The sequence below is a fragment of the Miscanthus floridulus genome, chromosome 4, assembly GCF_019320115.1.
Source record: "Miscanthus floridulus cultivar M001 chromosome 4, ASM1932011v1, whole genome shotgun sequence".
Classification (NCBI taxonomy): domain Eukaryota; kingdom Viridiplantae; phylum Streptophyta; class Magnoliopsida; order Poales; family Poaceae; genus Miscanthus; species Miscanthus floridulus.
Genome location: NC_089583.1, coordinates 7,909,306 through 7,936,213, shown reverse-complemented (window position 1 = coordinate 7,936,213; position 26,908 = coordinate 7,909,306). Strand labels below are relative to the sequence as shown.

At 43.9% G+C, this 26,908-nt stretch overlaps 2 pseudogenes; one reads left to right on the top strand and one right to left on the bottom strand.

Annotated features, from left to right (window-relative positions):
• Positions 1-360: 360 nt before the first annotated feature.
• On the bottom strand, positions 361-6,350 carry LOC136550887 (GDSL esterase/lipase At3g14820-like; annotated as a pseudogene).
• A 2,442-nt stretch (positions 6,351-8,792) lies between these two features.
• On the top strand, positions 8,793-26,868 carry LOC136550886 (glyoxylate/hydroxypyruvate reductase HPR3-like; annotated as a pseudogene).
• Positions 26,869-26,908: the final 40 nt, after the last annotated feature.

The following is a 26,908-nucleotide window of genomic DNA, read 5'->3' as shown; positions in this document are numbered from 1 at the left end:
GATGATTTCCAAACAGGGCCCAACGAAGGTTGATTTCTCACGTTTTTACCAACAGGGTAGCAAAGGATGTACTCCCTCCGTTCCAAATTATAATTCGTTTGACTTTTTATACCATAAGTTTGACCGCTCGTCTAATTCAAAAAATTTGTGCAAACATAGTCAAATTTAAGTAATTTTTGAAGAGCTTTTGTTAATAAAGCAAGCCACAATAAAAGAAGTCATATTTAGCACAATTTTTTTAATAAGACGAGTGGTTAAACTAGGGGTAGAAAAGTTAAATGAACTATAATTTGGAACGGATTTAGTACATTAAATTATCGCGGTGTTCGATCAACAATGAAATTTCTGCTGGCACACAAATGGTAATGGTACAACTTTTTATATTAGGTACTCCCCCACGGACGGTTCTATAAATATAAAGGCGTTCTTATTATAATTGACATCTAGTTACAGATATGTGGTGATTACTGTACATCACCGTTGTAATTAAGGATTTTGAGCTAAAAATACAAATTAACACACAGTATATATATGTTTCGTACATTTGGCAAATTACATTGCAATGTGGAATCCATGGTCACTGGTCAGGTTGTTGTATGGGAGCATTAAAACTATTATAGAGTGTGCAACAACAATTTCTTCACATCATCAGGTACTTCGAACCTTGCTGAATGAGCTTATCCACTACAATGTTGTAGGCCTTCTCAGTAGGATGGAAGCCGTCCCAGAAAACATAATCGACTGCATTTGGACATGCACTGTGATATGCAATGAATATGGCGGCATTTAACACTGTGCTACCACAGCAACCTTCGCTGACATCCTTGAAACCTGTAAAAATGTGGCTCATTCTTTAGTAGTGTAGAAATGATAGTAAGAGCAAGCTCAGAAATAGAGCCAAGTATTTGAGTGTAAGTCAAGTTATAACAGTCAAGCTATACAATAGTTTTCTCTATTTGTCTATAAAAACTTTTTTTATTGTTGCTTTTATCAATGTCACATCTTCTCTTTCATAATCCTCTTCACATTCACTTGATATCTAGGCCTACCACTGTATAGGCTCGTGTGCTTATCTTGCTGCTTGCATGAGAGCCGAGCTCTCTTCTCTCTCCTTTCTTCTCTCCTTCACATATGTAAAAATGTTGACTAACTTGGCTATAAGACTATTATTGTACTTGATCTGACAACAACATGCCAACTAAATGTTGGAAAATCCTCGTCATGAGTGGGCATTGAGGGGAGTAATTGCTTCTATTGAGCAGGGTCACACATCATCGGTGTAGTGCAAGAAAGTGAACCAATCTTACGTGCATCTAGTATTTGTAACTTGGCTTGCAATAGAAGGGATGAGAAAACAGTTGTTCAGTTCAGCTCCTTCAAGCACTAGAGAGCCTCCAAGAAAGAAGAAAAAGAGGGAGATTAGAGAGATCTAGCAATAGACCAAGAAGGGTTCGTCTTCAAGGTTGTGAAGCTGAAGATCCACATCCTTGGTACCTCTAGTCTGCATTCCGCCATTATTTTGTGAGCTCTTTCTTCACCTTAACAGCAGCCTCAAATCTTATTATTGTTGTCAATATATGTAAATCTTGATGTATATATGGTTGCCTCTAGTGCTATCTAGAGATGAATTTGTTGTAATCCCACAAGCAGATAGTGGAAGAAAATTTGGCTGGCTTGGTCCCATGTTTTTTATCCCGATTTGGAGGTTTTCTATGTTAAATCTCGCTATTGAGATGAGGTGTGGCTGCAACTAGTTGCAATTGCTGTTGGAGTGACCTGGTGCAACTAGTTTTGATTGCTGTTGGTGCTGATTGTGACCACTTGCAACCAATTGCAACTGAGGTTGATGTAATAATAACTAGTTGGAATCTGTTGTGACTACTTCCATTTCCCCCATTTATACGTGTGATGCACATATTTTATTTAGTGAATAGGTGTTGATCTTAGGCTGATTTCATATTGTGGTGAAATTAGTGCTTCTGCTAACTAACAAGCTATGTTAGTGTGGTTATCCCAACAATAACTAAAACCTCTTGAGAAAGAAGATGTATAGAATACCGAATACTACATAGAATTAAATTAGTTTTCATATCTTGCAAGTAGATGTGGCCTATGCTGATATGAAGGTTGGTTTAGTAAGCTTACAATATCAACGCATCAATATTATTGGGTTGTAGTAGCAAAGAAAATATAAGACTTACCGTATGAAGCTGGATTCTGAATAAGATCAAGTAAGTTGTAGTATATGTCAAAATAAACAATCTTTGATCCAGAAGCACTTCGTTCTGCATTCAATCGCTCTATTTCCTTTGAAACTCTAGAATTATATAACTGTGACGCTTGATTCCTTGATGGTTCGCATTGGCGTGATGGGCTTCCTCCAAGTGTTATTTGTGAAGGACAACATCCCAATGGTGGGACACCAAGAAATGCAATGTTCTTAGCTCCCATATCATTCAGAGTCTATACAAAAGAAGAGAGCAATTAAACATGATGCCTTTCCAATACTCTTTATACAAGGCCTATTTGGTTGATGATAGCGTGCAAGGTTGCCTAGGTCAAGTAGGCAATGTCATGGGACTTATGATTTCTATAGAGACCTTGGCGATAGATGGTGCTGCCCGGCCCAAGCAAACTAGCTAAATTAGTAACCATAACAACCCTTTGCTACACACAAGGAAAGTTTCACCCCACAAGGAGAAAACAATACGATGTCACATCTATTACCATAAAACTATCATCGAGAAGTGTTAAATCCCCCGAAGCTCTATTAATTTGTGTGAGGGTTCCAATTAGACCATCAACTCTTAAAATTGATTTTTGGGTCAATAATCTTTTGAACTTGTGTGACCTAGGTACATATCCATACCTCCACTATATGGGCTTCTCATGATGATGTGGCATTTCATCAAAGTAGGTTGTGGGCTGACCCATCGAAGCCACCGGCTGCCGCTCAAGAACCTTTGTGATCACAAAGATGAGCGGTCAACAGACTTCGGGAGGATCCTAAACAATGATGATGTAGTGGTGGATCCAGGGGGTCGTGCGTGCTCCAGCCCCCCCTACTGACTTGTCTCCATTACAACTAGAAACAAGATTATGGAGAAAAGGATGAAGAGAGAGAAGATGTGAGTAGCATGTCACAAGGGTGTCGCCATGCTTGATGCCGTCAAGAGGGAGAAGATGTCAAGGAGGGTGAGGACCACGCCCATGTGATGCTAGCATGGTGCTCGTTGCATCCAAGATCTCACAGTGGTGGCACAATGTGAAAGGCGGCGCGATGGACGAGTGTGACATTGACATCATATCAAGGTCTGAACATCACCAGGGTAGCGATGGCCCCAATTCATCAGGACTAGTATGCCACTTCAACATTAGTATGAACCTAGGTGACACAACTTAAAAGGTTTATTGATGGACCCAAAAATTAGTTGACAGACCTAACTGAAACCACCACATAAGTAATAAATTTCTAGCGCATTTAACTCTAGAAGAAAAAATACATCTTGTTTGCTTTAGTTGAATCTGTCTCAACATCTTAACAAAAGATAGAAAATATATTTGCATAATTTAGGGAGCAACAAAATGTATTTAAATTATTGTAGAGAATTTAGGAATGAGAGCAAGACTTTTGTGAATATAAAAAAGGTGATAGAAAATATAGAGAAATGATCAGAAAGGTTAGAATTAGCAATAATTACCTTTGTGAAGTTAATCGCCGAAGGAGACAAGAAAGTCCACGTACGAAGGAAGATCATATTCGTGGCGTCTTATAGGTAGAGTGAAATAATTATTTACAATGTCATTTGACCCCATGACTGTAAAGAAGACGCCTTGTGAGATAACTCGTGTCATTTCCTTCTCTCCAACCAAAGTCGTTAGCTTCTGCTTGTAGTCTTGAAATAGTTCGAGTTGATCGTCACTCGACAAGGTTGTCTGCATTAATTTGCAGGTCTCAGCTTACGTAACAATTAATTTTATTCTTAGAAACAATAAAGATATATAACAACTTCAATATTGATATAGCTTCTTGATTCGGAAATAAAAACAAAAATATAAACATATATATAAATAAATTACCGCGAGCTTGGATGTGAGCGGATCATAGCCACTGCCACCACAGGCAAACACCACACCAGTGAGTAGGTCCTTCAGTTCTAGATCAGAACCTAAGGAAAGGAGGCAGCAGCTCCTTAATACCCAACTTGGAAGCTGTTCAGAAACAATTGCATGCATTAGATGTTTCGCCCAACGTTGCAGTACTACTACTGGTGATGAGTATAGCACTATTAAAGAACAAGGATCTTTATCCAATTTTCCTTATATGTCACTCATGTACTTTAGTTTTAAATAAATTGATTGCTGTTTCTAAACTTGTTAAGGTGGTATTTTGGCACACGAACTTTGTAAACATGTTTCTAAATCCCTAATTGTACTCCCTGTTTCAAGTTATAGTTTACTTTGACTTTGTTCTAACTTCTAAGTCAAATCTTTGTAACTTTACCTAGGTTTATATAAATATGCACAAACATCTAGAATATTAGATTAGTTCGTTATTCTTTATAAAATAACCTTTTATAGAGCTTTTCTTTGAATATGCATGTAGGCGTACGTTGATATATATTTTTCAAAAAACATAGTAAAAGGAAGTATTTTAAGCTAGAACAGATTAAATTCATAGTGAACGACGACTATAATTTGAAAGGAATGGAATATCTCGAGTGTTATGGAACTAATTATTTTTCAAAACTGGAACTGAGACAAAGTAAGAAAACTATGTATCATAAAAATGAAGAGAGAGGGAGTAGTACAAGTACACAAATTAATTTGAATGTACCGACGTGCGTGCTTGTGCCATAAATAAATGTACGTGAATGCAGCACAGTTTCATTCGCGTGTTGTGTGTGTATATATATGGAGAGTATATTCAGTAGCCAGCTATAAAATAAGCTATCCTATAGCCATCTTTATTTACGATAATTTTATATACTAATTTACGATAATGTTAATACATATTTACGATAGTTGAGTTACTATAACACATGTGGATATTTACCATAACGTTATAGTAAACCACCTAGGAGTTACTATAATCTCGTAAATTAACAGGATAGTAGTTATGATAATTACTATGTTAATTTACGATATTATAGTAACTCATTGCTAAGTAGTTTACTATAACGTTATGATAAAGATCTTCATGTGTTATAGTAACCCAACTATCGTAAATATGTATTAACATTATCGTAAATTAGTATATAAATTTATCGTAAATAGAGGTGGCTACAGAATAACTTATTTTGTAGCTAGCTACTCAATATACTCTCCCTATACATATACATACATACATACATACATACATACATACATACATACATACATACATACATATATATATATATATATATATATATATGTGTGTGTGTGTGTGTGTGTGTGTGTGTGTGTGTGTGTGTGCCCCTTTGGTATGGTTTGGACCGGCTCAGTTATATCACTGTTCAGCTACTATAGCGTCAGAGGAGCCGGAACCAGTGTAGCTAAAAAAAAAACTAGCTTCACCGGCTATGTGAGAGGAGAGAAAAAAAAGTTGATAATATAGACCTCTACTGATTTTATAGACGTTTACAGCTTATCCATCAGCTCACCGGAATAATAATTGGCTGACATATACGACCCACTTGTCTGTCAAAAAAAATTCTATCTAAGTGAGCTATGAACTCACGTACTCCTCTTTCTCTCCTCCACACACTAGCATTGAACCCACCTCCAGATCTTTACTATACTTTCTTATTATTAGGAGTATATATTTATATATAGTAGTATCTAAACAGGGTAGCATGTCGGCAACATTATAGGAGTACTCCACGCACGTACCTAAGAGGTCCCCAGGGACCAAGCCATTGGAGAACCTCCCGGTGGCGACGCCGCCGGGGAAGTCCTGCCCGTACGGCGGGAAGTTGGCCTTCGCCTCCGTGAACCGGTTGTTGTTGTTGCCGGGGTCGACGATGGAGTCGCCGAACATGAAGATGGCCGGGAACTTCGGCTGCCGGTCGTCCGCGGTAGCGGCGCCGGCGCCGGCGCCACCAGCTGCCGCCGCCGTCGTCGTAGCGGTAGCTCCGTCTCCATGGGCGACGACGACGACGACCAGCGCCGCCGCCGCCACGAGCAGTGCCCGGCGGACGAATCGGCAGCACGGCGCATGGGCACGCCCCCTGAGACAGGGCGTCGTACAGAGACTGAGACGACGCCATTATTGCCAAATGCCAAGTCGTCGTCGTCGTCGTCGCTTCTCCAGCTGCTGCTGGCCGGGCCGGGACACTCTCTCTCGCCTGGCGCCCCACGAGTTCCATTTATAGCGCGCATGAGGGAGAGTATGTAGAGAGTAGACGTACGTGGAGCCAGCCAGCCAGGGAACTCGATCAGATCAGGTGGGCGCGCGTGCACCGACTGTGCTGTGACGACGCGATCGCGATCGACGGGCGGCTGCTATCTCTGCATGATGATTCGGTGGTTGCGCGTTGCATCTGCCACGCCGCAGCTATTAATACTGCATGTGGGAGCAGAGCACTGTGACTATGAAAAGGGCAGGCCGCTAACAAAAAGAGAAGCTATGGATCAAATTTTTGTTCCTATAAATTATAAGAGAAGCTATAGATCCAAATATATTCTTAAAAAAACGCACCAAGTCAAATCGTGCCTTATGTGTCCTGGTACAAAGGGAATACTACCAACTAATCACACGGTGGGAATGTAGTAAAGGAGATAGAGATATATAGCATTATGTGTAGTAAATCTTTGGTAAGTACGTCCGGCATGTAGTAGCCCTGGACGGCTGTTGCACCCGAATTGTCCATCCGCTGGTACTACTATAATTAGCAGCTACACATGCATGCAAATAAATCGATCACGTCGCCTGTTTCTTAGGTTTATCTAGTATATGGTTTAATTAGTCTTAATAACCGGCTACTATTAGCTAGTGCGCGGCCTCTGTTAACAATGAATTGCCACCAAAATGGAGGCGTCTGGCGGGAACCCACCATCAGGCAACAAAATGTAGTCGTAGACCTAGCTGCATGCATGCAGGAATATATATCGTGTGTATAATGAAGAATATAATGATGGGTTGTGGTCACCTAAAGTGTGTTAGATTATTGCTGTACGAGTGTAACTATATACCGGGAGGCCCACATTAATAAGCACCGAACCAAACAGATCAGGCGCAGCAGGAGCACTGTGTTGAATGCTGATAAAATAAAATCACGTCGCATCCAACCAAACGGATCGAGACACAAAAAATAAAATAAGACAATACAGACTAACCAAACAACAGCAAATTGCATTAACTTGTGCAGGCGTAGCCTATATGCTGCTGTATAAATCTTAATGCAATGCAAGTCCTGGGCGAGTAACCATTCAGACCCTTAATTAGTGTTGCACGCCTAATGAAAATGGAGGGTCAACCAAAAAATGTAAAGCAACATAGAAGTCGACTTAGACAAGACATGAAAGTTCAAAACAAAGTGACAAATAAATCTAATGTGCGTTGCTAAAAAAAAACTCTTGCATCATAGTGTTCATACTCACTACGTACTATACGCTAAATAACAAGTTGCATGGTTTATGTGGTATGAACAGAGTGGAGGTGGTGTAGAAACATTAAGCATCAATAGATAATGCTCATACAAGAGTAGCAATGTCTTCACTAGTTTCACCAATTTCTTGGTGGTAGTTTTAATATTGCTCTTTTTCAACTTTGTAGGACTAGTTTTTAGAGAGTCCTAGTGAAATCGATGATACGCATGTTTAAGATTTCCTTTTAAAGCCCAAATTTTTGGTAGGTGCTGCCACGTGGAAAGGCTATTTTCTTCTTTTGGGATGAATGTGGTGAACACTTGTGGAAATTATTTTGGTTAAACTCGTATGTATTGATATATGTTGTACTGGATTTTGCTGGAGATTATTTTGTCTGTTTGGAGCAGAAAACTATCCAAAATGCTGACGTACGTAAAATGGTTTTAAATCTGTGCTTAGATAGTGTTTGTATTTGTTTATGTACTAAATCAAAAGCGTCTGTTTCTGTGTTTTGCTCACCCACGTCCTCAAGTTGGGCTCATTTCACTCTCGAACTATGCCTTGAGAGGTAGAACGTGTTGGATAAGAAATGGGTAGCATCCGGAAGGCTGTGTGGCTTTGCTTCAGGACGTCAAAGAATCCATGTCGATCTTTATCATTATATTATGAAAAATAACATGAATTAACTCGCAAATTTTTCACCTAAATTACTATCTATATAGCATCATAAAAACATAATCTAAGGTAAACCTTTAAATTTATTTAGTCCTAATAAATGGGTGGCGTTATGGAATTAAGACAGCAAGCAGGACGGTACTGCACTGCTCTGCAGTCTGCACTGAAGTTCGCCACTGGTAGCGACCTGTTGCAGCAAGATAGAGCTGACTCGTGGAGTCGTGGTGCATCTGTTTGACCAGTTAGCTATGGAAGAGGCCCGGACGTTAGTAACGGCGTCCAGCGGTCCAGGAGAAGAAGATCTTGCAGCTGAGCTGATCAATCAACATGACATGACATGATTTGCAGTACTTGAATGATGCTTCTTCCATATTTGAATTCTTTGTGTGATTGTTACTGATCTGATTCCTGCGATATTCTAATTAACAAAGTTACCAAGAACAAGTCCCCCAAATAAACAAATAAATAATCTGCATTGGTTATCAGTGAATCATCAACAGCCCACCCACCTCACCGAAACAACTGTTTTTGTTTTGCTGATTCTCATTGTCGCTCCTCCCCTCTGCCCACCAAATCCTGCCGTGCCGTCCTCGGTCCTCCTACCGGATCGAAGAGGATGCCGCCGCCGCCGGCGCACGGCGCGGACGCCGACAAGCCGCTAGTGCTGCTGGCGCAGCCGCTGTTCCCGAACTTGGCGGCGGCGCTGGAGGGCCGGTACCGCCTCGTCCTGGCGGCGGACGCCGACGAGGACACGGTGGCGGAGGCGCGAGCCCTGCTCTTGCCGGGGCTCGTGGCCGTGCCCGCCGAGCTGGTCGACAGGTTCCCGGCGCTGGAGCTCGTCGCGGCGACCTCCGTGGGGCTGGATCACGTGGACCTCGGCGCCTGCCGCCGCCGCGGGCTCGCCGTCACCAGCGCCGGCGCCGCCTTTCCGTCGACACCGCCGACTACGCAGTCGGCCTCGTCGTCGCCGTGCTGCGCAGGGTCGCCGCCTCCGAGGCGCACGTCCGGCGCGGCGCGTGGGCGTCGCCGCGTCGGAGGGCAGGTACCCGCTCGCCACCAAGGTTAGTTTGACTTGTCAAACCATGCCCACTCTGCATGAGTGCTGCTTTCTTGATGGATATAAAATTCATACGTTAACCTAAAATTAAAAACATGTCGTAAACTTAAAGTTCAAGTGCGCAATATTGGTCTTTTCAGGTTTAATTCATTTTTTTTTGAACTTGCCTACACTTATGTCCACTATTGTCGGCCCAACTAAGGCTTAAGAAGTACTTTGTCATAGCTCCATCATCTAAAAGGCCCAATAGTGCACTAACGTATGTTTCACCTTATTGTTGATAGTTCCCCTCAAAAAAACCTTATTGTTCATAGTTTGTCTAACAAATATTTCATTATATTTACCTCAAAAAAATATTTCATTATATATTTAGTTAAGTCACACACGATAAACACTATTTTATTTGTTATAATAACAAGTACACCTTCTCAGATTTGATATAGTTGTACACGTATTTAGCCGGTCTGACTCTCAAACCAAAATAAGGGCCTGAAAATAACATTAAAGCTAAATTTTACTCAAATGATTCAAGGCCTTCACTCACTTGAATTTTTCTGCTCACTCTAAAGATGCCACGTAGTCTTCTTTTGCAACTTTGGCAAGGCTAGGGTTAGGATTCGAGGTTAATATGATGGCAATTTTAGAAGGATCGTCGTGGGAGAAGGCCAGCCCGATAATGGTGGCGGGTGTGGGGTGAGGTGGCGGTGGCATAGTCGGTAGGGCAGTGGGGGAAGGTGGTTGGGGGCTGGGCTAGATTTTTTTTTAATTTTAACACTTTTTGAAAACTAATTTTAAATCTAGCATTGTCTGTTTTTTTAAACTAACACTTTTGGCTGCGCCTATTGCCATGGCGTGGCCAAAAGCCTGTGCCGCGCCATGCATGGTGGCGCGGCAGGGAACTGATGTGGCGACGACCGGAAAGGTTGACGGTTGACGTGGCTGGGCCTGCCGCGCCACCCATCTTGGCGCGGCAATGCCGCGCCACGGAGCATGGTATTAATCGAAACTTTCCGCGCCGATAGTGGGAGTTAGTCTAGGTATTGCTTGACGTAAAACCAATAGTAGATTTGTTTCTGTCTTTTGTTGAATCTTTTTCACGTCCGAATAGAGAATTTGATAAGCCAATGATTTTTTTTCCGTCTTTCATAATACGGTTAACCACCATGTTAACTAATCGATTATGAAAAATTGGATTGGATTAAAACGAATATTTTTAAGGGAACTTATTTTTTGGTTTTTTGGCCCCATATTGTAGGATCGGCAGCAACGCGACCATGGACCTCGGCGTCGAGATACCCCAGAACTGCCGCTTCCCGAACTAGTTGCTACTTAATCTTGCCGGCAGTGCTGCCGTGACGCATTGAAACGAATATAAAGCAAATAAATGAAGTCCGTGCGCAAGTTGACAGGCTGCCACATAACATATTCATTGGTTTGACATAAGTCTGACATAACATAACCAACTAAGCCTGTAAGTTTCGAACACCAATATTGATTCGACCTAACAAACTAAGACCTAGGAGTGTAAGGATCCATCGGACGCCTCTGTCACTTTGGATTTGTTGGCAACACATTGGAAGTGTAGCTAACGTCGGCGTGGTCGCGTCGCCGGTGCATACGGCTCGTACCCTGCAAGTATATGATATGCACGATTGCTTAGAATTCTTTTTGATCGTTAGTTCATGTAACCTACGTATTTAAAGAAACTACCTTTGTTAGTACCTGTGAGGCTCCTTGGGTACCAAGCGAGGCACCACCTAGCTAAGACATGTCGATCTCGTCCTGCGGCCAATCGTCCCACTGGTCGTGCTGTCTACGGAAGCCCGAGGGGTCATCGTCGTCGTCATCGTCGTCCTCGTCGTCCTTGGTTGCAGGGTCCTTCCCAGCGCTATGATGTGGTGGTGTACGCACCGCGGAAGTGGCACCTGTCACCGGCTGAGAAGAGCCGGTTGGTGTCCTTAAAGAGGCTGAAGACGTGCCACCTGATCACGCTAGGAGTGACGGTTCCTCATAAGGAGTGTCCATGTAGCTCAGCTTTTGAGCTAGCTTCCTGCAGCTCTTCTTCACCTTCTGCATAAATAGACGTTGAAGTTAGTGCATTTCCCAAACGCATATACACTAAAGAAACATTTTTAGAACGGACAAGTTTATGTTTACCTCCACAAAAACCTCGAGAATGCCTGGCCCCTGCCCTCTAGACTCATGAAGCCAAAACGCTGCTTCGTTGGACAGCCTCGACAATTGTGTCGCCTGGATACAGAAACACATTTGAACAGTTTTAGTATACATACATATTACCAAATGGATAACAAATTATACCATTAGTATCTTACCACGTATCTTTGTAGCGGGGCTCTCAGTAGCTGTGTGTCCTCTCTAGTGGCAACGTCATACACATCTTCGATCACATCTTCCTCTGAGTCCTTGTCAATCGCCTCCTCAGTGTAAGGGGGCTTGATATGTGTCCTCGTAGACCTGTGAAGCCACCGCAGGTACTCGTCGAAGGTGTGCTGGTCGTGTGGAGGACCCGCATGGGTCGGCTGCCGTTCCCTGGTCTCCCACAAGTGGATGTGCGCATTGTGTGTCACGCGCTAATCCTTGGTCTTGTACCTCTTCCTGCGATCATACCTGCAACAAAACGATGTTAGTTGTACCACACACACCTCTGAATTATAGCTTTGTTATTAATCGATAACGCACCCGTGCAATCCTTGGTTGGTGGAGTAAAGCGGTGGTGGGCAGCCTGTCATTCATCCAAACTATCTGCAGACCCAGATGGGCAAGTGAATCTCGACCACGTGGAAGAAAATAAGAGGGACATTACAGCGATACTCCTCTGACTCATCTCTAGTGACAGGACTAAGATAGTACTGGAGATCCGGAGCATCCCAAGGACACCAATGCACCTGAACATTTCGTAATTGAGTTAGGCTGTGATATAGTGTACATCGAACAAAACATATGTATGATAGTAAAGAGAGCGTAACCTGGTGCTGTGTCAGGACGTCGAGATCGTCCATGTACTCCCTGTACTTGTGCCTCGTATTCCCTCTAACTAACTCTGATTCCGTCCAAATATACAGAGCTGTAGGGAGTGTATCCTGCCTGTTCCATTGCTGTATTGAACACAATAATGAATTAGTCATTAATAAACTCATCATATGTAACCATATCGAAGAATATAATGAACCGAAAGTACTTACCGGTAAACCAGTATTAAAGGGCCTCCCAACGGGCCATCGTTCCCAACACCAAACCTAGAGTAGGTACGAGCAACCCCCAAGGTTCGCATACCCTGAGGTGCGACGGCAGGCAACGCATAGCTATCGATATGTCCATGCCAAGGACTACGCTGCCCTAGCTGTACGTCGCTATGTTCTCCCATGGTTGGCGTAGTATGTCAAGGAAGATCTAGCTGATGGTGTTGCCCGAGGCGTCTAGGAAGACGAAAGCACTAAGAAAGTGTCAGAGCCACACTCGAGCGAACCTATCGATCTGAGCATCCTCAGCCTGTGGGTCTAAGTAATCAAAGCGCTCTGTGATCTAGGACGACGAAACACCTGGAACTTTCCCTGGAATTGACCAAATAAAATGAGACATGATGGCTGTAGGAAAGCAATGCAAGTATTAAATAGCCTTAAATTTCTCACTTATTTTTTTGGAAGCCTCGTCGTCCAATGGAAGAAAGCCAGTAAACTGAGCCACCAACTCCCTCAGTGATTGTTGTCAACTATCACTGTCACTGGAAGTCCCCCCAACCGAAGGCCAAAAATAGCCTTGACGTCCTGCATGGTCAAGGTCATCTCGCCGCAAGGTAGGTGGAACATGTGGGTGTCGACATAGAATTTTGTCCTGTGCCGAGGACACACGCAGCAAGCCAGAAGGGTCCGCTCGATGGAGCAGATCCGCCTAGCTTCAGCGCATGGGTGGTTGATCCTGCGCAATCCTCCCAAGGCATGCCAGTCAATTTGATCCTATAATTGACAAGGAGAGAAAGTTCATCAGTAATTAAGGGTGGGACTTGCAGGTGTTATCAGACAGTCCCGAATGTACGGCTATGAGAGCCGATATGTAAGGAAATCGGCTAAATAGCCGATTCCAGTATATTCATGAGAATGAGTCAGTTAGAGCTCATGGGGGTGCATAAGAAGAATCGGTTATCATTCATAATAAATATCATTTAAACAAATATTAATCAATGGCAATAAGATATCAATGATGATCAGTTCATACTAAGCCAATGATTATGAGTAACCGAACTCCTTTTATATAAAGAAACAATTCAACACCACTTAACCATTTAATAAAGATAAATCTAATGAACATGTTAGATCTCATCTATCACCATGACCAGTGGAGCATGAGGCAGAATCATACAGGCCGTAGAAACAACAATATACTCAATAACCCTAACTCATTACTAATATCAATGGGGCATGAGGCAGAATTTTGTAGGCCATAATACAATAATAAGATCATAGGGCTAACATATCTTTCAACTTACCTCTACTTCAATGGTCTCGTGATGTGAACTGTTCATGAAAGCGCTCGATATCTGCTAAACAGCCGATTCAGGCATAGCGCACAGTTAAGGTCATGCCTTCTCAAGAATAGATCTACTAACTAACGATCCCCACTCCACGGTGCTAACAGTGGGGTGAGAGGAAGAATCCCACAGGCCATGATAACAGGCCATGGAACGGTTCTCGCTAAAAAATAGATCTACTCAGGATCGAACATGCCTTAACCGCACATTATGCATGATTAAGATTGATATAAAACAATCGATAAAGACATAACTCATCGTTTAAGATGTAGATTAGATCAGTTTTAGATTAGTAAATGATGGGTTAAATAAGATAGAAGACCGATCCAGATCAACTCTAATCGGGCAGAGTGATATTGCTGTAATTAAATAAACAATGAAAGCAATAAGCAATATCGGTAACTTAATGAATCTACCAAAGACTGTCATTCAAAGGTAGAGCCGATAACTTGACCTCCATCTAGTTCAAGCAGTGGGGTGTGAGGCAGAATCACATAGGTCATACTTGAACTAGGCAAGAGTCGATAACTAGCCTATACCAGAGTCGCAGTGGGGGTCGACCGGATCGATGCAGCCATATGAACAGAGGTATAAACCATGACGGTACTTATAGACAAGCAGTGGAGGTTGACCGGATCGATGCAGCCGTACTCGCTGAAGAACTCACCGAGATCTACTCTACTCCTACTCCTAAGGGGTGGCCAGAGCCGAAAAAAGTAAATTGACTTGTATTTGATTGATTGTTCTTTACAATAGCCAGGGTTTGGTATTTATACCCAAAGCCTAAACATGAATCCTACTTGATCACGATTCATTACAAACTTTAGGTATAAAAGAAAACATTCCTAATTTAAGATAACTTGGACTCTAATCTTTCCCTTTTTGTAGAGTCCAACATGTTTCCATCCTGGCGTCGAACGTAACCTCTGTCGTCATCTGTTGGCGCTGTCCGAAGAAAGCCGATCCCAGTTTTTTGTGTCTGAATCAGCTGTTTCTAATCTGCCCGCAACTGATCCCTTGATGATACGATCCTAGGAGCTTTTTGGGTCCCTGTGACTTTCCTTCCAAATTTTGGTGTAAACACATGCCCCCCAATTTTGGGATAAAAGAAATTTTATTCCAAAATTACCATGCCTGCGCTCCCGATAGGTCTGTAGTCATGGGTAAGGAATCTTGATCTGGGGTCTACTATTTGTCATCATCCATATCAACTTATGAACCCATGCTTCAAAACTTTTTCAGAGCATTATTGCTTCACGGGCGTTTGGATTCATCTTTCCAGGCCGACTATAAAAATGGCTGCCCGACCCCGGTGAGAGCAAACTTCAATAATTCAGCCATGCCTCACTTCTATCTGCCACCTCGGGTGTTCCTGACCCCGCTGGATCCTCCATGGTTTATCCTTTTGTTATGCAGATCTTGAGCGGTTAGAAGAACTCTTGTGCATAGGGTGATTGTATCGCTCATTCTAGCGCCTTGCCGAGCAAGAGGATCAGCTATTGCGGTTAGAAGAATTCTTGTGATATCACCTGAGTCTTCTCTCCATGCTCGCAAAGCTGTCCTGGTGTTTGCAAGGGCTAAAATGTGTGGACACCTTCCCCTTGTTTGCTCCACTGAATGCCCACTGGGAAAGCCACAGGCTTCTTCCCCATAGTTTTCCAAATTATTGAGAAATCGGCTGGATTTATGTTTAGGCAGGCGACTTTTTCTCTTCTTGGGCACAATGTTAGCAATGGGCCAATGTCAACTCGTCTCGCGATGGACTTTGGCCTTGTAGGGGCTCGGACTCCCTTCAATCCAAATAATCTAGATAGGCTGGTCTTTGGTAAAATCTTCAAATCTGTTTAGATATTTTGTAATTTTAGGAAGCAATAAATCCGAATCTGTTATCTTTTCGTTACCCGCCTCCTGAACTTCCAGAGTGCCGTTCCGCTTCTGTTTCTAATTCCAAACTCACACCCCTGGCGAAATCTATCCTTTTCGCCTTCCTAGGCTATATAAACAGGCCTCGGTAGTGGATTCAACGATAACTCGCTTTGCCTCAAACCCTCTGCGCCCTTAGCATAGTCCCTGCTTTTCCATAGGTCAGAGATCATGGAGAACAGCAAGAGGTCTGCTAAGGAGGTCTTCATTAGATCTGCACCACCACGTCAGCACCTTCATCGTCAGGAGGGTATATCTTGTGATGCCTCTGCTGCCTTGGGGAATAGGGCTGACTCCGTTCGGCCTTTAGGGCCTTCCTCGTCGACGGCTTGCCGCCAGCCCCCTTATCATCAAAGGAGGCAGACTGATAATGATGATCTGCTTGCCTCCATTGATCGACATGGTCAGAGTCTCGCTGAGTGTCTCTCCCTCGTAGAATCAGCCCTAGCCATGGTTCGATGCCGATCACCTCCTACGGCTGATTCTGTGGAGGATAAATTGGCTAAAGCTGAGGCCAGAATCGCAGGTGAGACATCATAACCTTTGCTTCTTTTCAATTTTTGTCTTCAAGACTCTGATCACTTTCCCTTTGAATCTTTTAGATTTATCCGCCCAACTGGAGAGCCTTCGATCAGCTGCGGATCATGTGGCGGGATTTGTCAATGCCAGAGGGCGCCGTTCTGGTGGTTCGCTTGCATGACATCCCTAGTCGTGTTAGGGAGGTCGCCCTTCATGGCATTTGTCATGGCGCTGCCACGGCGTTAGCTGCCGCCCAAGCCTGTTTGGGCCATGATCTTCGATTCCTCCCTCATGGTTTTCTAGATGTAGCATACCCTGGGGAGCAGGAGCGCTTGGTTGAGGATTTTATGAGTGTCGCCAATTCTATAGCCTTCAATACCCTGGCCGATGATATAGTAAGCAAGGTTTTCCTCGGCCTGTAGTTTGTAATAGGTGACATTTAGCAGATAATCTTTCTGTCTCGGCACTATGCGCATCACTTTGTCTATGCTTGCTCTGCCCCTACGGGCGATACGCACTGTCCTGGCTTTTACTCTTCTGGGTTTATTTTTGCACCAGAAGCGATATCCTTCTGGTATCGGCTAGCCGAGCAAATTGGTTTCCAAGTACAAATCCAAACATTTGGGTAATATTCCTTTAAATATTCCTCATTCGATTGCTCTGCCGAATCCTTCTTCTCTTCTCATCGTCTCCAAAATGTACCAAGCGCGTAATACCTGAGCCGATAAGGTTTCCCCTGATTAGGCGACCATATTGGCTGTCTTGCCTTTTGTTCGTCATAAGTGTATCTTCGAGAGCATTTCTAGATCAGCTGGAGAAGTTAATAGCCTGTGGGATCTGATACTAGAAATACCGAGGGCGACCCATGATGTCCCAGACTTGAAATCTGCATGTTATCGCGGATCTTGTGTAGAACCGATCATATTCTCTGTTGTTTACTCATGCTTCCTTCTTCGGCTAAAGAGCCGATTTGATACAGCCGATCCAGGCCCTTAGTTTAATCAAGTCTGAAAACACGGCTTTTATTAAGAGAACCCTTCGATTTCTTGCCTTTCAGTTGCTCAGCGCCGTATTCCCATTGGCATTAGTGAAGTGACGCGTCGCCTCCCATTAATTGCTACTGCCTTTTACATGTCCCGAGGCATCCGTCTTTTCGCTTCAGGTCTTCAAATACCGGCTGGTGGTTTCGGCTTCGAATACATCTTTACTCACAACTATTTCTCCGCTCTTCTCCACCTGTCGAAATCCTATAGCGGTTCTCTTTCTCCTTTTCGTAAACCCAATTGTCCTCCATGGCCGGTGAAGATAACCGAGGTAAGCGCGCAGCGGAGGAAATCCTGGAGGAGAATATGCCGATGAACCAGCATCTCCGACGCATGAGGTGAGATCGATATTTCTTGTTCATGATGATGAATAGTTCTGACTCGCCTGTAGGTTTGTTGTGAATGATAGCCTTCATCCCCTCCCGAGGTCCGGTGGGCCTTCTGACGCCGCATCTTCCGTCCCGACCTTGTCGTCGGATTCTTCCGACTCTTATAATGGAGACGACGCCCGGTGCTACCTTCATGAGTGGAGGATGCCCTAGAATCGTTATTTCGAGGCGACTTGGGAGAACAGCCAATTGGAGATTCGCCTTGGGGTTGCTCAGGCCACCCTTAATGCAGCCGAGGAGGAGGCTAGCGCCGTTCGGGTGCGACTGGCTGAGTCTGACGCCGTGGTAGCAGGTAAGACAAGGTCCATGAACATTTCTATTCTGGTCTCCATCGCCTTTGTCTTGATATTCTTCTGCAATCGCCAGCCCAAACGGTGCAATTGGAGTCTCTTCAATTGGCGGCGAACGCAGCCGTGGACGTCGTCAATGCAAGGGGTTCCCTTATTGATGCTCGTCTCCAAGACATCTCGACCCATGTCTAGGAGATTGCTCTTCACGGCGTTTGTCACGGCGCGTCGGTGGCGCTAACTGTGGCATAGGTCCAAACCGGGCATGATTTCCACGCCATGGAGGTTGGCTTCTCGATTGACGATGGCCCTGAGGGACATGAAGATTTGATAGAAGACTTCACCGCAGCTGCGGAGGCCATCGTAGATGTCACATCCTCTCAAGATGTGGTGAATAAAGTCTTTGACTAGATAGTACTTAGGGGAACCAATGAACAAAGACCTCTCTTTTATGAACATGCCTTAGTGCGATGCTCTTGTGTATAATTGTTTTTGCTTTTTGTTTTTTGCTCTATAGGCGATACATATCGTATTGGCTATTACTGTCTTTAAAGATGTTCACTTTTTGAACTAGAGGCGATACCTTCCTGGTATCCGGCTATTAGAGCTGAGAATGAATCGGCTACCAAGTGTTGATCAGATCCAGACGTTAGGATAACATCTCTTCATGCATTTTTCATTCCAAAGATCAAACTATCAATCAATCCAAATCAAGCATCCTATTAAGCAAAACATAACTTCTCTTAAGAAATCTATTAATTCTGAATCGCACTTATATTTTAACTCAACATTCACATACATCGGTCTAAATCCATCTCCAAGACTTCAATGCTTATTTTTCTTTTACTCAATGACTGACGCAACGCCATGACTATTGATTAAAACAAACTCTCAGAGCTGATTACTTGAACCGGCTGTTGGCCTTCATTATTGATCCTGATGAAGCCTCCTTCCCATGTTTTGATGTTTTGCCAGAAGGCATTCGAAGTCTCCTAGCTCCCAAAACACTAGATTGGCTGTTGCAATACTCACAAATTCATCAGCGCGAACCACCTCGACGTCATCTCCATGCCATTAAATCACACACTGGTGCATGGTTGATGGCACGCAACAGTTTGCATGAATCCAGTCATGACCTAGGAGTAAACTGTATGATCCTATCCCATCAATGACAAAGAACATGGTGAGCAGAGCTTTACTCCCAATTGTCAGTTCGACATTTATTGCCCCCGGGGTCTTGGATGTATTTCCTCCGAAGTCTCTAAGCATCATGTCGGTCTCAAGCAAATCTCCTGGTCTCTTACCAAGCTTACGGAAAGTGGTGTTTGGCATAAGATTGACAGAAGCACCTCCGTCCACCAACATCTTGTTCATCGGCTTCCCATCAACAAAACCTTTCATGTATAAAGCCTTTAAGTGCCAATGCTTGATTGGCTTATGAAATATTGCTTGCTGCACAACCGTTAACTTGGCAACCATTTCTTCATACTTCGATTCATCGAAATCCAAATAAACTTCTTGATTTGCTGGAGCTCTAAACTCTGATGGCAACAGAAAAACCATTTGGATATTAGCCAATGGTTGCTCTCTATCGGCTATTTGCTTGGTATGCCACACTCGATTTTTACTAGGTGCTTGAGCATGTTCTGTCTCTTTGTTCCTTAGGCACTGCACCCTTCTCTTTTGGCTTCTTGTTAATCCTCCGGGGCACCATTGGTCTTCCTGCCAGGCATGCTCCCTTTGGTTGCTTCCTTCTTCATGATCAACTCAGTCTTGGTCAATAATTCTTTTTCTTAGCCGATCATGAATACTTTTATTTTTTAAGCGCCGATCCATGTTATTATGATGATATACATCCTGGGCATGGATAGACCGGCGGTTGGTTCGAGATTGCCTATACTCCCGATATTGATTGCTGCATTCTGGGCAGTCGTGTCTGGTAGGCATCTTCAAACCTTCATTCCAGCAATGTCTAAAGAAGAGACAATTCCAATGTAATTCAGCTTGTTCCCTTTCATACCTCTCTTCTTCTAATTGATGCTAGTATGCTTGATCCTTTAACCAACGCTGATAATCCTTTTCCTTCTGCCGCTGCCATTTATTCAACAAAATCCAAGATGTGACCAGCGGCTTTGTCGTCTCTGCTTTCGACGTCTTCCCCTGCTCGTTCGGCTCTTTTGTTCGGCACGACATTTTTCTAATCTCTCTATACTCATCGGCCGATATTTGTATCTTGGGATCAACTGTTTCAGCTTCTCTTGATTTTGCCGATGTTAGAACCTTAGTTTTTCCTTTGAACATCCCAGCATCAACCATGTTCTGATCTCCTAGGAAAGGATTATCATCGATTTTCATCTTTCGAGGTGTATCGAATTTGAGCCTCCCTTGCTGAATAGCTCTCTGTATATGTTGCCTGAAGATTATGCATTCATTAGTGGAATGAGAAGTAGCGTTATGGAATTTGCAGAATTTCTTGTTCTTCAACTGATCAGGGGGCAACATGACATGACCATCGGGCAACTTGATCTGCCCCTTCTCAAGCAAGAAATTGAAGAGCTTGTTCGATTTGGTAACATCAAAGTCATAACTCTCCTCAACTCCTCTTCCCCAAGGATTTGGTACCATCACTATCTTCTTGCCCTAATTCCATTTAGCTGTAGCAACCTCTTCTTCTTCATCTTCATCGCCGTCATCGACTGAATATGGATCATAAACTTTGGCCACTAAGGTACTGTTCTGGAATCGGATATCCCTGCGTATGCTCTGGAATTAGGCTATTAAGTGCGGCCACTCGTTGAGCCAATTAACCCAAGTTGTCAAATTCCTGTCCCAGTAGTTTCTCTTTCCACATCAACAGCATTCCTTGGACGGCTAAAGCAGCTAACTGATCATCGGCCAAGCTTAATGAGAAACATAGATTCTTAGCCTCTCGGAATCTCTAAAGAAACTCAGTGCCCGATTCATTAGTCCTCTGTCTCATGGTTGTCAAATTGGTTATTTTCTTCTCTCTAGTCCTAGTGTAGAAATATGTATGAAACTTCTTCTCCAGGTCAGCCCAATTGGCAATGGAGTTGACTAGTAGTGACGAGAACCAAGTGAAGGCCGGCCCTGACAGGGATAAGGAGAAGAAACGAACTCGATGGGCATCCTCAACTGATGCTTCGCCCAATTGTATAAGATACCGACTGATATGTTCTATTATGCTTGTACCGTCTTGACTAGTGAACTTGGCGAATTTTGGGAGCTTGTAATTTGTAGGAAGAGCGACCAAATCATACCACTCTGGATATGGACGTTTGTACGAAAAGGTCAGCCCTTTTGGCTTCAGACCGAATTGATTCTTCATCATCTCGGTCACCTTCAGCAGCAACTCGTCAGCCTGCGGATTTGGATTTCTCGGTACTTGCTGACCATCTATGGATTGAAATCCTGCGTGCCTTGATATCCTAGATTTGGTATCATATGGAGGGTGTTATAATCCTGTGCCATAATGATAGCCTTATCGAATCTCAATCTGTTGGGTCCTTTGTTGGCTTGCTGCTTGAAGTCTCTGATTAAAGACATAAGGATCTATATCTCTACGGATCATCTGAACAGATGGTGCTATCTTCTGAGCCAATGATGGTATGTGGCCTGATGTGCCAAAATTAATCATCTGGTTCTGACTTTTCCCCATCGGCTGTTGCACATGCTGTATTGACGGTGCTAGATTGTACTGTGTCTGATTCACAGTAGTACTTGGAGTTTGTTTAGATGAACCTTAAAGTGCTTGGACTTCACCATTACTAGCTGGTGCTGCTTCTTAATGGCTGGTGCTGACTTGATTAGTCCCTTGGGTCAATGGATCTAGAATATTGTAACAAGTCGATCCAACCTGACTAACTGGAATTCCATGAATCGCCTCTTTCATGGCGTTGTGGAATGCGTCAACGAAAGCTTCATTGCGACTTGATAAGGCATCACGAACAGATTTGTCTATGGCTTCCGCAAAGAAACGTCTGTCTTCAGCTTTAACTATATCTGTCTGTCCGTGTAATAGAACTCTTGGTAGTGGAAATTTCTGAACAATGGTGTTGTTCGTGTTTTGGTGTAGGACAACAAACATTTGTTCTGAAATTCTTCTATAGCTTTGCTGATGACATCTTTATCTTCAATAGGTAGATCTTCATAATGTAGCATAAGGATGTTGTCGTTGTTGTGAACCGCCATGATGATTGTGGGGTCCCACCAGGGCGTGCCAGAAACGTGTGTCGACATAGAATTTTGTCCCGTGCCGAGGACACATGCAACAAGCCGGAAGGGTCCGCTCGATGGAGTAGATCCGCCTAGCTTCAGCACAGGGGTGGTCGATCCTAGGCAATCCTCCCAAGGCGTGCCAGTCAATTTGACCCTGTAATTGACAAGGAGAGAAAGTTCATCAGTAATTAAGGGTGGAACTTGCCGGTGTTATCAGACAGTCCCGAATGTACGACTATAAGAGCCGATATGAAAGGAAATCGGCTAAATAGCCGATTCCAGTATATTCATGAGAATGAGTCAGTTAGAGCTCATGGGGGTGCATAAGAAGAATCGGTTATCATTCATGATAAATATCATTTAAACAAATATTAATCAATGGTAATAAGATATCAATGATGATCAGTTCATACTAAGCCAATGATTATGAGTAACCGAACTCCTTTTATATAAAGAAATAATTCAACATCACTTAACCATTTAATAAAGATAAATCTAATGAACATGTTAGATCTCATCTATCACCATGACCAGTGGGGCATGAGGCAGAATCATGCACGCCGTAGAAACAATAATAGACTCGATGACCCTAACTCATTACTAATATCAATGGGGCATGAGGCAGAATTATGCAGGCCAGTAATACAATAATAAGATCATGGGGCTAACATATCTTTCAACTTACCTCTACTTCAATGGTCTCGTGATGTGAACTGTTCGTGAAAGCGCTCGATATCGGCTAAACAGCCGATTCAGGCATAGCGCATAGTTAAGGTCATGCCTCCTCAAGAATAGATCTACTAACTAACGATCCCCACTCTACGGTGCTAACAGTGGGGTGAGAGGCAGAATCCCACAGGCCATGACAACGGGCCATGGAACGGTTCTCACTAACCAATAGATCTACTCAGGATCGAACATGCCTTAACCGCACACTATGCACGATTAAGATTGATATAAAACAGCCGATAAAGACATAACTTATCGTTTAAGATGTAGATTAGATCAGTTTTAGATTAATAAACAATGGGTTAAATAAGATATAAGGCTGATCCAGATCCAGATCAATCGGGCAGAGTGATATTGCTGTAATTAAATAAACAATGAAAGTAATAAGCAATATCGGTAACTTAATGAATCTACCAAAGACTGCCATTCAGAGGTAGAGCCAATAACTTGACCTCGATCTAGTTCAAGCAATGGGGTGTGAGACAGAATCACACAGGCCATACTTGAACTAGGCAAGAGTCAATAACTAGCCTATACTAGAGTCGTAGTGGGGGTCGACCGGATCGATGCAGCCATACGAACAGAGGTATAAACCATGATGGTACTTACAGACAAGCAGTGGAGGTCGATCGGATCTATGCAGCCGTACTCGCTGAAGAACTCATCGAGATCTACTCTACTCCTACTCCTAAGGGGTGGCCGGAGCTGAAAAAAGTAAATTGACTTGTATTTGATTGATTGTTCTTTATAATAGCCGGGGTTTGGTATTTATACCTGGAGCCTAAACATGAATCCTACTTGATCATGATTCATTACAAACTTTAGGTATAAAAGAAAACATTCCTAATTTAAGATAACTTGGACTCTAATCTTTTCCTTTTTGTAGAGTCCAACATGTTTTCGTCCTGGCATCGAATGTAACCTCTGTCGTCATCTGCTGGCACTATTCGAAGAAAGCCGATCCCAGTTTTTTACTTCTGCAATCAGCTGTTTCTGATCTGCCCATAACTGATCCCTTCATGATATGATCCTGGGAGCTTTTTGGGTCCCCGTGACTTTCCAAATTTTGGTGTAAACAGTGGGTCTCAGGCCTCCACCTGTTATAAGAATAGAACGACTGTTAGTTGCCTCAGATTTGTTACAAGAATGTTTATGTACAAATAAGGCACTCGCTCCTGTCTACAGCTGCAGTAAGTAGTGCTGGGTCAAGGGAGCGGAAGATCGTAGTTGTCAACACGGACAAGCTCGAGGAAACCGGCATGCCATATGTACGACGCGTAACGCTCGTTCCATTGGTACGCCCTAGTGTGCGTGCGGGGCCTCAAAGGAGGCACGGCCACCACTGTATTGTTGTCACTCAAGATGTGTGCTCAGTGCTGGTCGTCGTACTCCACCTCAAGAATGGGGTACAACGGGTGCTGTGTGGGAGGGGCCATCTGTTACAAATTGATAAACAAAGGGTTATAGTATATAAATTAATAAAATTCAAATTAACATTGTATAGCATTACAAAATTTGAACTACTTGTTATGCAATACGAACACAATATGAAAGCACATGTATATATTCAAAGTAACATTAACAGACATATTAAACAACTTCACTAGGAATATAAGCATTTGATGAAACTTCATACTACAACACACAACCTCAAACCTAAAAACTAAATAACTAACTATAAACTAAATAATAAATACCTAACTATCCAAACTATACTACAACACACAACCTCAAACCTAAAAACTACCTCTCTAAATCACAAACAAATTCAGTAACCTAACTATCCTAAATCACTAACTATCATAAATCAATAACAATCCTAAAACCCTAACTATCCTAAATCACTAACTATCCTAAATCACTAATTATCCTAAATCAATAACAATCAAAATAGCATGAAATCGAGAGGGAGGTACCTTGGTAGGAGCGGGCGGCCTCGACGCTCCGGCGTTCGGAGAGCGGCCGGCGCGGGCGCTGCGCGATGGGAGTGGGCAGGCGCGGCGCGGCGTGGGCGGGCGGTCCGTCTGGGCGCGCTGGCGGCGGGGCACGTGCGGGTGTTGTGGCGGCGGGGCGCTGCGCAGCGGTGGGCGAGTGGGAGGGCGGGCTCGCTCGCGATATTTATCTGGCCCTGCCGCGACATGCTCCGTGGCGCGGCACTGTCGCGCCAAGATGGGTGGCACGGCAGGTCCTGCCATGTCAACCGTCAACCTTTCCGGTCGTCGCCACGTCAGCCCCCTGTCGCGCCACCATGCATGGCGCGGCACAGGCATTTGGCCGCGCCATGGAAATAGGCGCGGCCAAAAGTGTTAGTTTTGAAAAAAAACAGACAGTGTTAGATTTAAAATTAGTTTTCAAAAAGTGTTAAAATTAAAAAAAATCCTGGGCTACGACGGTGTGTGACAGTGATAGCCCGGTGACCTCCCCAGATTAATATGACGGCAATAGTAGGAGGCGATGGACCTGGCAAGATGCCGCCTAAGGCGGGCGACAGGTGGTGGCGGTTGGGGAGCTCGGCTGGAGATGGAGATGATTGAGTGGAAGGATGCACATCGATAGATTTTAGAGCCAAGCCATGGTGGACAGCATCGAGCCGGGTAGGAAGGCACAAACAACGAGGGTCAGCACAAGAGCGAAGCCAGGGGGCTGGCAACGGCCATGCCCCCCCCCCCCCCCCAATAACAACACAAACATATTTTTTACTCAATATTTATATTAAGAAATATATAATATAAATTCTTACCATATATATTTATTCGCTATGTGATACTTTAATTAACTAGTTAATAATGTTAATTTGTAGCATTTTATATAAGTCTTTCTTTTATTTTTTCCATCTCTTTTGTTCACACAATAACCCTCTAATTGGCTAGTTAAATATAATTAGTGCTTTCTTGTTTACTCTCCTTCTAAATTGACCTCCATTAACACCTATGTTATGTGGGATTAGTCTTTCGGTGATTCTTTTTTCTAGCACAAGGGGTAATTAATTTTGTTCCTTTTTTTCTAAAATATTTTGTGTTCTTTTTGTAGTTTTTGGTTTTCTTTTATAACACAAAGCATTTATTTGGTTGTTATGTATACTTTGGCTGTGTATGTATTTCATCATGTGTGATTGTTATTGGCTTGAACGGCTCTATAAATTCTGGCTCCACCACTGGGTGTGGGGCGTGTAGTGTGACAGTGTCGGGGTGGAGGAATAAGATGGAAAAGAAGAGACGGAAATTTGATATGAGTTTTTTTTTTATTTTAGATCTATGGTCAAAAAATCAGATAGTTGTCCTTGAATCACTCAATTGTTGCTTACCGGATAGAAGTGTAGAAAAAATGTAACAGAACAAAATTTGATACGACTCATTTAATTTGCAGGTGAGCGGCAAGCGCGTGGGGATCCTGGGGCTGGGCAGCATCGGCACGCCGGTGGCGCGGCGTCTCGCCGCCTTCGGGTGCCGCATCGCCTACACCTCCCACGCGCCGAAGCCGTCGTGCCCCTACGAGTTCTTCCCCACGGCGCGCGCCCTCGTCGCGGCCAGCGACGTGCTGGTGCTGTCGTGCGCGCTGACGGAGGAGACGCGGCGCGTGGTGGACTGGGGCGTGATGGAGGCGCTGGGCGCGGGCGGCGTGCTCGTCAACGTCGGCCGCGGCGGCCTGGTCGACGAGCCGGAGCTGGTGCGGTGCCTGCGTGAGGGCGTCATCGGTGGCGCCGCCGGGCTGGACGTGTACGAGGACGAGCCGGACTGCCGCCGGAGCTGCTCGCCATGGACAACGTCGTGCTGTCGGGCCACAGGGCCGTGCTCACTGTGCGGAGTCCATGCGCGGGGTGGCGGAGGTCGTCGCGGGAAACCTGGAGGCCTTCTTCGCCGGCAGGCCGCTGTTCAGCCCCGTGACGCTGTGAACTCTGGACCACATGCATGGAGGATACCTCAGCTCGTCGC